Consider the following 10,280-nt stretch of genomic DNA (forward strand, 5'->3'; position numbering starts at 1 on the left):
TTTTTTTTTGCATTGTAGGTCTGGATGACCGAGTGTGTTCACTATTGAGTTTCATCATGGTGGATTTTTCTGTGATTTGGGACGTAACAGAACATATATCGATGAAGTGGTGGACCCAGGAGCTTACCTTTGGGTGTTCACTTTTTTGCACTAACAACAATTTTTTTCTCCATATGAGCCTGGTGTTATTCTCCAGATTTTCGTTTGTTATTTTTAATACTAATGAATGCAATCAGATCAGGACAGTGGCATGTAGTATATCTCTCTAACAGAAGTGCTACACCTTTTTTTTTAAGAAAAGCTTGTTAGGCTTTTATTGATTAGCTAAAATGTTCATAGGAATTACAATTGGGTCATGCCAAGTGCCCAACCACAGATGCCTCCCCACAGTGAGAGAAACACCAAACCTAGCAAGCCTATGAGCCACATAGTTCGACTCTCTAAATTCAAAAGAAAAATTACCAGTAGTAAATAAAGAAGAAGTTTGTAAAATATCTTTGATGGTAGTGTCATAGTCTCCTCCAACTTTGATGAATATGATGTACCACTTGCTTACAATCCGAGGAGATTTGGAGATGGTCCATCCCTAGATCCTGAGCCAAGGACATCCTCTCCCTGCATGCAATCTCCTCAAGCGGCTTAGGGTCCGTCATACCCTGAATAACCAATAAGGAAGAGCCCAGAAAAGCTCCTTCACGGTCTCGGCATATAGCAACTGCCGTGCCTACATTTCATTCTGATGAAACTCCAGCATCCACGTTAATTTTCACCAAACCCTCCGCTGATGGCTGTCAGATGAAATGATGCCGAGGTTGCCGTGGCCCTGTTCTCATCTGTGGCTCGGATGATGAAGGAAGCTGGTCTAGCTCCGCTATGAAGTTGAGAACAAATCTATGTGTATCATATCGGTTTTCCTATATTCCTTCATGGATTAGTGGCTGGTTGCTCATCGTGGGCTGCTGCCTAGTGGGCTATTGGCATGCTGGCCACAGGTGGGCTGCTGTCTGTATGGGGAGCGTTTGGTTCTGGGGCAAACGCTTGCTTAGCCTGGCCTCGTAAGGAAGCGAACGATTTGGTTCAACAGCGAGCTTGCCTCGTTACCAACTGAGCGAGCGATCCAATTTGGCACGCCTCCGTCGGCAATAGACTGAAAAAATCCTTCCTGACGTGATTTCCCCGACACAAAGTGCTTTTGTACCAGGCAGGTTAATAACTGATAATGTGTTGGTTGCTTATGAATGCTTTCATTCCATTAAAAAGCGAACACATGGCTCAAATGGTGTCTGTGCTGTTAAGTTGGACGTGCTAAAAGCATACGACAGAGTAGAATGGGAGTGTGTCTCCTCTGTAAGCTACCAAATCAGATTTAATGACACGGAAACAGAGGAGTTTTTACCAGCCAGAGGCCTTCGACAGGGCGATCCTTTGTCCTCATACCTCTTTTTGATATGTTCTGAAGGCCTATCAAGTCTGCTAGCTCATGAGGAAGAAATTGGTGGAATTGAAGAATGCAAACACGTTGAAAAGGATTCTCGACATGTATTGTGTTAGTTCAGGGCAGCGTGTAAGTACCCCAAAATCCAGTATATTTTTTAGTCCTAATACCAGAGTAAATGACAGGAAGAGTGTTTGTGGAATGTTGGACATATTAACTGAAGTTCTGTCAGATAAGTATCTAGGTTTACCAACTATGGTTGGGGTTGATCGTAGTGACTGTTTTCAGCACCTAGTTGACAGAGTGTGCCAGAGAATGAAGGGATGGAAAGAAAAGACTTTATCAATGTAAGGTAAAGAGATTCTCCTGAAATCTGTGGTGCGAGCAATTCCATCCTATGCTATGTCTGTGTTTAAGTTACCGAAAGGGATATGTAAATCAATCACTAATGAAATATCAAGTTTCTGGCGGGGCGATAGAGAGGAGAAAAGGAAAATGCATTGGTTCGCATGGTGGAAAATGTGTGTCCTGAAGAAGAAGGGGGGCATGGGGTTTAGAGACCTTCACAGTTTTAACCTTGCTATGTTAGCAAAACAGTGTTGACGACTTCTCCAAAATCCTGACTCTTTGTGTGCACGTGTTCTGAGTGCAAAATATTATCCTAATGGCGATATACTCAAAGCTGGTCCAAAGAAAGGCTTATCTTTTACTTGGCAAAGTATTGTTGCTGGGATACAAACTTTCAAAAGGGGTTGCATCTGGCGAGTGGGCACTGGTTCCCAGATTAACATTTGGGAGGACCCTTGGATCCCTTCTAGTGAAACCAGGAAGCTTATTACCCCTAGGGGAGGAATTATGTTAACAAAGGTGGAAGATATAATCGACCCCCACACGGGTCAGTGGAATGAGGCACTATTGCATAGTGTGTTCTCACCAGTGGATGTGCATAGAATACTTCAAATCCCCCTCCATGTTGAAACTATGGAAGATTTTATGGCATGGCATTATACGAGATCTGGAACTTTCTCAGTTCGTTCGGCATACCATGTGGAGTTCGATCATCAGCTCGGACGTCATTACGCAAGCTTGAATAGCCCAGGGAGTGCTCAGTTGAATGCAGTTTGGAAAGAATTATGGCAACTTCGCCTTCCAGGGAAGATCAAACATTTTGGTTGGAAAGTATTAAAGGGGGTATTACCATGTTACGGTGTTCTTGCAGGCAGACATGTACCCTTGATCCCGCAATGCCCACTGTGCAAAATTGGTCTAGAGGATATCCAGCACTGTCTATTTACGTGTATCTGTGCATCTGAAGTGTGGACTGCTGTAGGACTATCGGAGGTGATTGAACAAGTCGCTCGGAAAGACCGATCCGACTCTATCACCCTAGATATATTGATTCGGCTGCGCACAGTGACACATACCATACCAACAACCGAATTTATTTTGGTAGCCATGTGGTTCATTTGCTGGCAAAGAAGGCAACGTACAAGTGGGGAGACAGTACATACACCGGATCAAACAACTATTTCTATTCAAGTACTTGCCACAAATTTTGTTCGTGCTCATTCACCAAACCAGCCTATACCTAGGATTGATCATGTATGGAAGAAGCCAAGTGCGGGAGTTGTAAAAATCAATGTCGATGCATCATTTCATGAGGATAACTTCACGGGAGCTTGCGGAGCTGTTGCACGAGATGACCACGGCAAATTTCTAGTGGCAGCAACTCATGTCCTACCACATGTGTCTAGTGCAGGTTCAGCTGAATTATTTACTATTCGATCTGGTCTGTACCTAGCAGTGAAACTGGGTTGTATGAAGCTTATCATTGAGTCTGATAGTTTGACTGCGCTGGAGGCCATATCTGATCCTAATGCCTACATGGGAGTGGACGTCCCAATCATAGCAGAATGCTCCCTCATGTCAATGGATTATGCTTCTATCAATTTTGATTATTGTACTAGAGAGGCAAACTTGATAGCGGACTGTTTAGCAAAGCACTGTTTCAGCATTAGTAAATCAGAAGAGTGGGAGTGTCGGGGTTATCTCGCGGGCGTGTTCGCGAGACGACAGATGCCACAAGATGGCTTGTGGTGAGGGCAAGATTGCTTTGGAGGTCAAGGGATGGGATTGGGCAAACAACACGCGGTGATTTACCCAGGTCCGGGGCTCTCCGGAGAGATAATACCCCTACTCCTGCATGTCTGAATATATATGGAGTGACCATATCTGGCAGTACAGAGTTGCTCCTAGAGCTGTATTACGGAACGCAGCTATGGGCATCTGGCCTTAGGTATGCATGCATGTGGTATGAGTGCCAAATGCACTAGTGGCTAGCTTGTGGCCGAATGGGTGTGGCATGAGTGCATACGTGAGTATGGATGGATGGATGGATATATATAGTGTGGCTTGTTTGTGAGGTAAGCTAAGTAGGCATGGGTGTGTGCTTGAGATGTAAACTAGTGTAGCTTACTTCCCAAGCTGTGTGTAGCTTGGGAGCTAGGCTAAGTTTTGTCCCTGGGGCATTTTATAAATCAATGCCGGGGGACAAAGTACACTGTAGATGATGTTGCGCGTGACAAGTGAACAGCGTGTGCTTTATCAGCAATAATGGTTGCGGTATGGCCGTCTTGTCGGTGTCGGGTCAGATGAGACGTCGTAGTTGACTTTGCGTAGCAGGCCGGCTGGAGCAGCCGGACAGGGACCCGGGCGGTCGGCCGGGTTGAGGAGTCTGGCCGGGTTGAGGGACATGGCCGGGTTGAGCAACCCGGCCAAGTGCGACCCAGATTGAGGGGCGTTGGTGGCCCCGATGTTTTTGAAGCGTCAGTCGCCGTCTTGGGCCTACCCGGGGGTCATCCCCCCGTCAGTAGCCTCCGAGCCTCCGGGCAACATGGAAAAGTTGCACGGAGGGTTTTAGCGGGTGTTGATGAAGCAGCCGATGATGTCGAGGGTGCCGGGAGCGGACACGGAGTCCGCCGGCTGGAGGGCGCGGGGCCTTCCCTCACATGGACGTGGAGTCCGCCGGCTGAGTGGGGGCGCGCGAGCGCACCCACTGGGTGTAGTCTCCGAGCCTCCGGGCAACTTGGAAAAGTTGCGCGGAGGGTCTTGTAGTTGTTGAAGAAGCCGACGGTGACGTCGAGGGCGCCGGGCGCAGACCCGGAGTCCGCCGGCTGAGGGGCGCGGAGCCATGAAGACTGCAACCTGATTTGGCGGTTCAAAGGGGTCCGTAATACTGTGGCCATCGGAATACAACCCAACCCGTCCGTCTTGCAATTGGTACAGTGACTCGGTTTCACCAGTGGACGACTCGCCATCGGAGTATATGGCCATCTCACCATCGGACACCGGTTCATATCCCGCACCATGGACGAATCCTACGAACGCACGCTTCATGGCAGGCTGAACCCGGGCAGGACTCACACGCTGAGCCGTTTCGACGAGGTCGGTGGAGACGTCCGGCTCAGGGCCCGGTTCGCCGATCTTGCCGATGAAAACGTAAATTCCGCCAAAGGGGACCCGGTACCCGTACTCGATTGATCCGGCCTTGGGGCCCCATCCTGCATCGTCGATGTAGAGCTTTCCGTGACGACTCTTGATCATCCGGCCGACTTCGTACCCCTTGAGTCCTTCAAAGCGGCCCTTCAAGAACTCAAAATCATCATGCGATAGCCCCACGATGGGCGCCAACTGTCATGGAAATAACACGTCAGATGTCCTAACGGAAGGACTTAGTCGTGGAGCCATCGTAACGAGATTAGCTTGAAGGGGTTAAACCGGACAAGGGACACGAGAGTTTATACTAGTTCGGCCCCTTCGATGAAGGTAAAAGTCTATGTCTAGTTGTGATGGAATTGATTGGGTTTCTTTGACCAGGGAACAAATATGCTTTGCCTGAGTCTCGAGTTGTTGTTTTCTGTCCCTGAACCGCCGTCGGGTCGTTCCTTTATATACACAGGTTGACGCCCGGCCGGTTTACGGAGTCCCGAGGCCGACTCATACAAGTGTCCGGCTCGGTCTCCCCATTCCATAACTTACAATACAAGTTGTACAACTATGGTGGTTTACAACTATGGGCCCTAATCCGCCTTTGGGCTCTGGGCCTCTAAGCTTCAATAGTAAAGTACCATCTTTGTCTTCATGGGCTTCAGTACAATTGAGCGTGAACCGGCCCGTCCTGGGCGGTTTACACTCAGTAGTTATATCCTCAACATTAGGCCCCAGATTGATTTGAATCTGTTCATGTCAATCTTAATACTTAGAAAAATTCTTTGATCATCCCCTTATGTCAACATTAGGCCATGATGTCTTCTCCCTGTAAACTTTGGTAAACCGCCGTGACGTCATCCTCTGAACGCAGCAGTGAATCGTCATGACGTCATCTCTGCATAAAAAGATTCCCTTCATTAATTATTTCCCGAAGATCGAGGCGACAGTTGCGCCCTCTTTTGCCGCTTCTGGCTCCTCGATTCTCGTGCCTGCCACTTATCCCCTTCTCTTTATAAATAAGGCCGAGGGTCTTTCCATTTTCCCCCCTTGCCTCTCGTCTTCCTCCTCGCGACCCAAAGAGCTCAAGCACCGCCGCCGCCGTCGACCCTCGAACCTGCACCGACTAGGCCGCTGCATCACCCTGTTCGTACTAGAGACCTTACGATACTCCTCCGCCGTTACGTGGCCCTGGTAAGTTTTCTTCCCTGAACCCTAGATCTCCATTAGGGCTTCGTGTTCACCTGAATTCATCGATGTTCATCAGTGCTTCTATGTTTTTCCTCAACGTCTGACTGAATCTGACTAAGCCTGATGGTTTCCTCCTGCGGTAGATCCATAGCTTTAGTCTCTTGTTTTGCAGCATCTTGCTGTTCCTGGATAAATCCCCTCTAGACCTTCTCTGTTCTGCCTAGCGCCATTGTAGGGCTTAGAAAATTTTCTTTACTGAACCACGGTAGATCCAAAATTATATCACCATTTTGTGAAACCTGTTTCTGTCACACTTAGTAGATTCATATCTGCCTCTTCTGTTTAAATGCGGTTTAACCTTTAATAGTTAGTAATCCGCCAGATACCATTAGCCCTCACTTAAACCGCCATCTTGACTTGAGTAGCAGTATCCGGTTTAACTTGCATATTTGTCATGATTAAATTTTCCCGGTTTAACACCGGTTAGTGCACATAAACCTTGAATCTTAAACCGGCCTTCATACCTCTTTTACAGTTTGTCTTTCAAAATGACCAAGCAATTCTCCGCTTGCAATTGGGTTCCTTCCTGGATCACAGAGACTCAACTCAACGGATATGTTCTAACTGGTGCTTTGGCCAAGAAAAGTGTCCTTCATTGGCGAGTCCCTGGCCCTGAATGCCCTCCTGAACCTCAAGATGGAGAAGTGATCGTGTTTATGCAACATCTAGACCGGGGTTTTAGCCCTCCCGGATCAAAGTTTTTCCGGGATGTACTAGCTAACTTCCAACTCCATCCTCAGGATATTGGACCAAACTCTGTGTCCAACATATGCAACTTTCAAGTGTTCTGCGAAGTTTACCTTCAAGAAGAACCAACTATTGAGCTCTTCCAGGATTTCTTTTCTTACACTGGAATATGCACAGGTGATCATCTTGATCTGTTTACCCACCATTCATCGGAGATTATCACAGGATTACCACTTTGGCTGTCTGGATCTGATGATTTGCACGGGCGCATGCTAATTAACACCAGCACACAAGGAATTTGGTGACAGTGAGGCTCCTAAGAAAGCACCAAACTGGACGCCTTTTTAATCTTAATAATAATCGAGAAGCACCAATTCTCCTATATATTAGCTGTTATAGCTGCTTTTTTGCATGGAATTATTTTCCCATCATTCAGCATTGTGATGTCCTAGTATCTAGGCATCTAGCACACCAACTTCAGAATGATTCTACGTTTTGGGCATGATGCATGCATCAAAAGGTTTATTGGTTTGATGATCCTTCTACTTCCAGGTTTGGGCATAAGATACATGGTACGTAAACCAACTGATGGAAAAGACACCACAGTAAAAGGGCAGCTACAACACAAGATTAAACTTGCTACTAGCTCTGAACTACAAAAACTAATTAAAAAATGAGCCATGGTGCAAATAGTACAACTAGGGATTCACCTACTGCTTCGTCTACACAAACTAAGAATAACCAACCGATGAGCTAGCTGCAGACGCAGCACTGCAAAACCAAAAAGACATATGACCGGTCCAGCACCGCGGCCGGACCATCCACCCGGACAAAGAAGAATCTCCCACCAGTATCAGCACAGAGGAAGGAGAAGAACAGCATCAACAAATCATACCAACAAGGAAGAAGAAAGGTCTTCGTCTCCCTGCATCCATCGCCCATCCGAGGACCCAAACGGCCAGTGCCGATGGACCTCCAGCAACCATAGCCCGCGACCTCGACGAGATCCGGGGATCCCCAACCCCGCTGGTTCCTAGACGAAGGCAAAAGCCTCGCCTGACCGCGAATGAAGCCCGAAGAAACTTATTCCGACGCGACACCACCGCAACGGCCTGGGCAGCGTCTTCCTCAATCCTAACCCCTACCACACACCCACCTAGCGAACAGATCCGAGGTGCCCCCTCCCTCCCGCCGCCGGAGCGGCCGACGGAGAGAGAGGGAACCGGCGGCGTCACCGGCGGCGCGCAAGGAACCCTTGTCGCCTCGATCCGTCTGGCCCTTGGAACCAAGAAACATATATAGTGACTTGGTCTGAACCGTGGACTGTGTGTGGTCTTGCGATTTTATTACCAGGGACAGGAAAGACACTGCCGGATCATGGACTGTCGGACTACCCTGCGTTGCACACACCCTAATTCCAGACATCCTCTTCCTACACCCCAACGATCATTAGATCGAGAACCATCGACCATAGACAAGATAAACTCGATCTTCCGAGATACTGATGCCTGCACTTCAAAAAAAAGAGAAGTACTGATGCGTGTGTCGCGCGGCGATCTAACACCACACCCCCACGCGTCGCCTGCGAAGATCAAACACGGCCTGAACTGAACCCTCGAAAAGTATAATGCCTTGTAGTGAGTCGTTCGGTGACCCAGGGACTAATCTAGTACTAATACTCCCGAGGGATCTGTTAGAGAGGGATGCACTTCTACAGGATCCGGATCGCGACGATGCACATGCGCTGGTTCCGGCCAGTGGCTAAATGCATGATTCTGATCAGGACAGTATTATCAGACGGCCGTTTGTCCGGATCAATCTACTAGTACCATTTGCTCTTCTGCTGCTGCTGCCGCTGCCGGTTGGTCTAACTGAATGTTCCCGGCACTTTCCTGGCCCTGCCCCCTGCCCCGTCATCACTCCACTCGCTCGGAAGCCTGAAGAATGGCATCACTGTCGCGGTGTCGCCGACGAAACTCTGACGGGGCCGCATTTGTGTACAGATCCTGCCGTCATGCGTGGCCTGCAATTTCTGCGTTGAGCTGAAACAAGTAACTTGTGGTAACGACGGAAGAGTTGATCGAGTCTTAGAATGTCGCTCTCACCGTGAACTCCACTGCATCTACTGGACCTATGGTCAGCAGCAGTATTATTAACTACTACGTAATTGGTTACTTTACTTCGTAATATAGGAAGCATGAGCAAGTTCCATGACACTTCCTGGTATACTCTTTCCAAGGAGATGACAAGGCTTTAGTTAACTACTCCCTCCGTTCCAAAATAGATGGCTCAATTTTATGCTAACTTTAGGTGGCAACGCTGCATAAACAACTGCAAGGAAAGCACACCCACAATACACGCATCTGAACCTGCTCTCTGTTTGTTTAGACTTCAGATCCCAGCAAGGAAACCAGCCAACGAACACGCACTGTATCACTCATTGCTTCACGACTTGTATGATAATAGTCCCCAGCACGGTACTGAAAACTAGTATAAATACCGTACATACACCTGATTCCCCTCAGGAGCATCAGCAGTTCAGCACCCTCACACTCACACACACAGCCTTCCTCTCCCCTTCTGAGTGATCCTGCATGCTCTCAGACCAAGAAAAGAAGCGAGCATGGATCACATGATGCATCTACACCAGCACCAGCAATGCGACGACCAACCAGACGCCGCAATGGCTACTGCTGGCACGCGCTGCAGCGCTGGTGTCGGTGTCTCGCAGGTCGCCTTCGCGCTCGCCTCCGTTGCTTTCCTCTCATTGATCTCATCGTCTTTGGGTGGCGCCGCCGCTGCCGGGGCTTCTTCCTCTCTCCTTTCCGGCGCCGCCTTATCTGCTCGCCTCACGGCCTTGTGCGGCTTTGTCACGACCAAGAAGGCGCTCTTCGTCCTCTCGAATGCCATCTTCCTCTTCCTCGCCGCCGATTGCCGCTGCTTCTTCCCCAGCGTCTCAAGCATGGCCAGTGACGAAGATGTCGTCACAGCTTCTGAATTGCCGCCATGTGTCGTTCAAGCTCGACCATGTGCTTCTTATTCAGGGAACCTTTACTACTGCTATAACAACACCGAAGGTGCATCAACGAATTCTCCTGGAGAGCAAGGGATTAAACGAGAAGAGGCACCGGTGTCGTCGCGGCTCGAAACAGCTGGGCTCAACGGAGACGAAGCCAACATCGTCGCCTTGGAGACGGAGCAAACCTGCGGCGGAGTAGCTGAGGAGGAGCTAGAGAAGCTAGAGATGGACGAGCTCAACAGGAAGTTCGAAGATTTCATCCAAAGCAGGAGGATTACATGGCTTAAGGAGGAGGAGGAGCATGTATTGCAATGCCAACAGCAACAAGTAGTCTAATTTGTAGTGCTTGTGAGAGCCATAGGATTAGATGAGCAGTAATTAAGGTTCTCTCTTTTTGTACTG

This window comes from Triticum dicoccoides, chromosome 2B, assembly GCF_002162155.2.
Source record: "Triticum dicoccoides isolate Atlit2015 ecotype Zavitan chromosome 2B, WEW_v2.0, whole genome shotgun sequence".
Lineage (NCBI taxonomy): Eukaryota > Viridiplantae > Streptophyta > Magnoliopsida > Poales > Poaceae > Triticum > Triticum dicoccoides.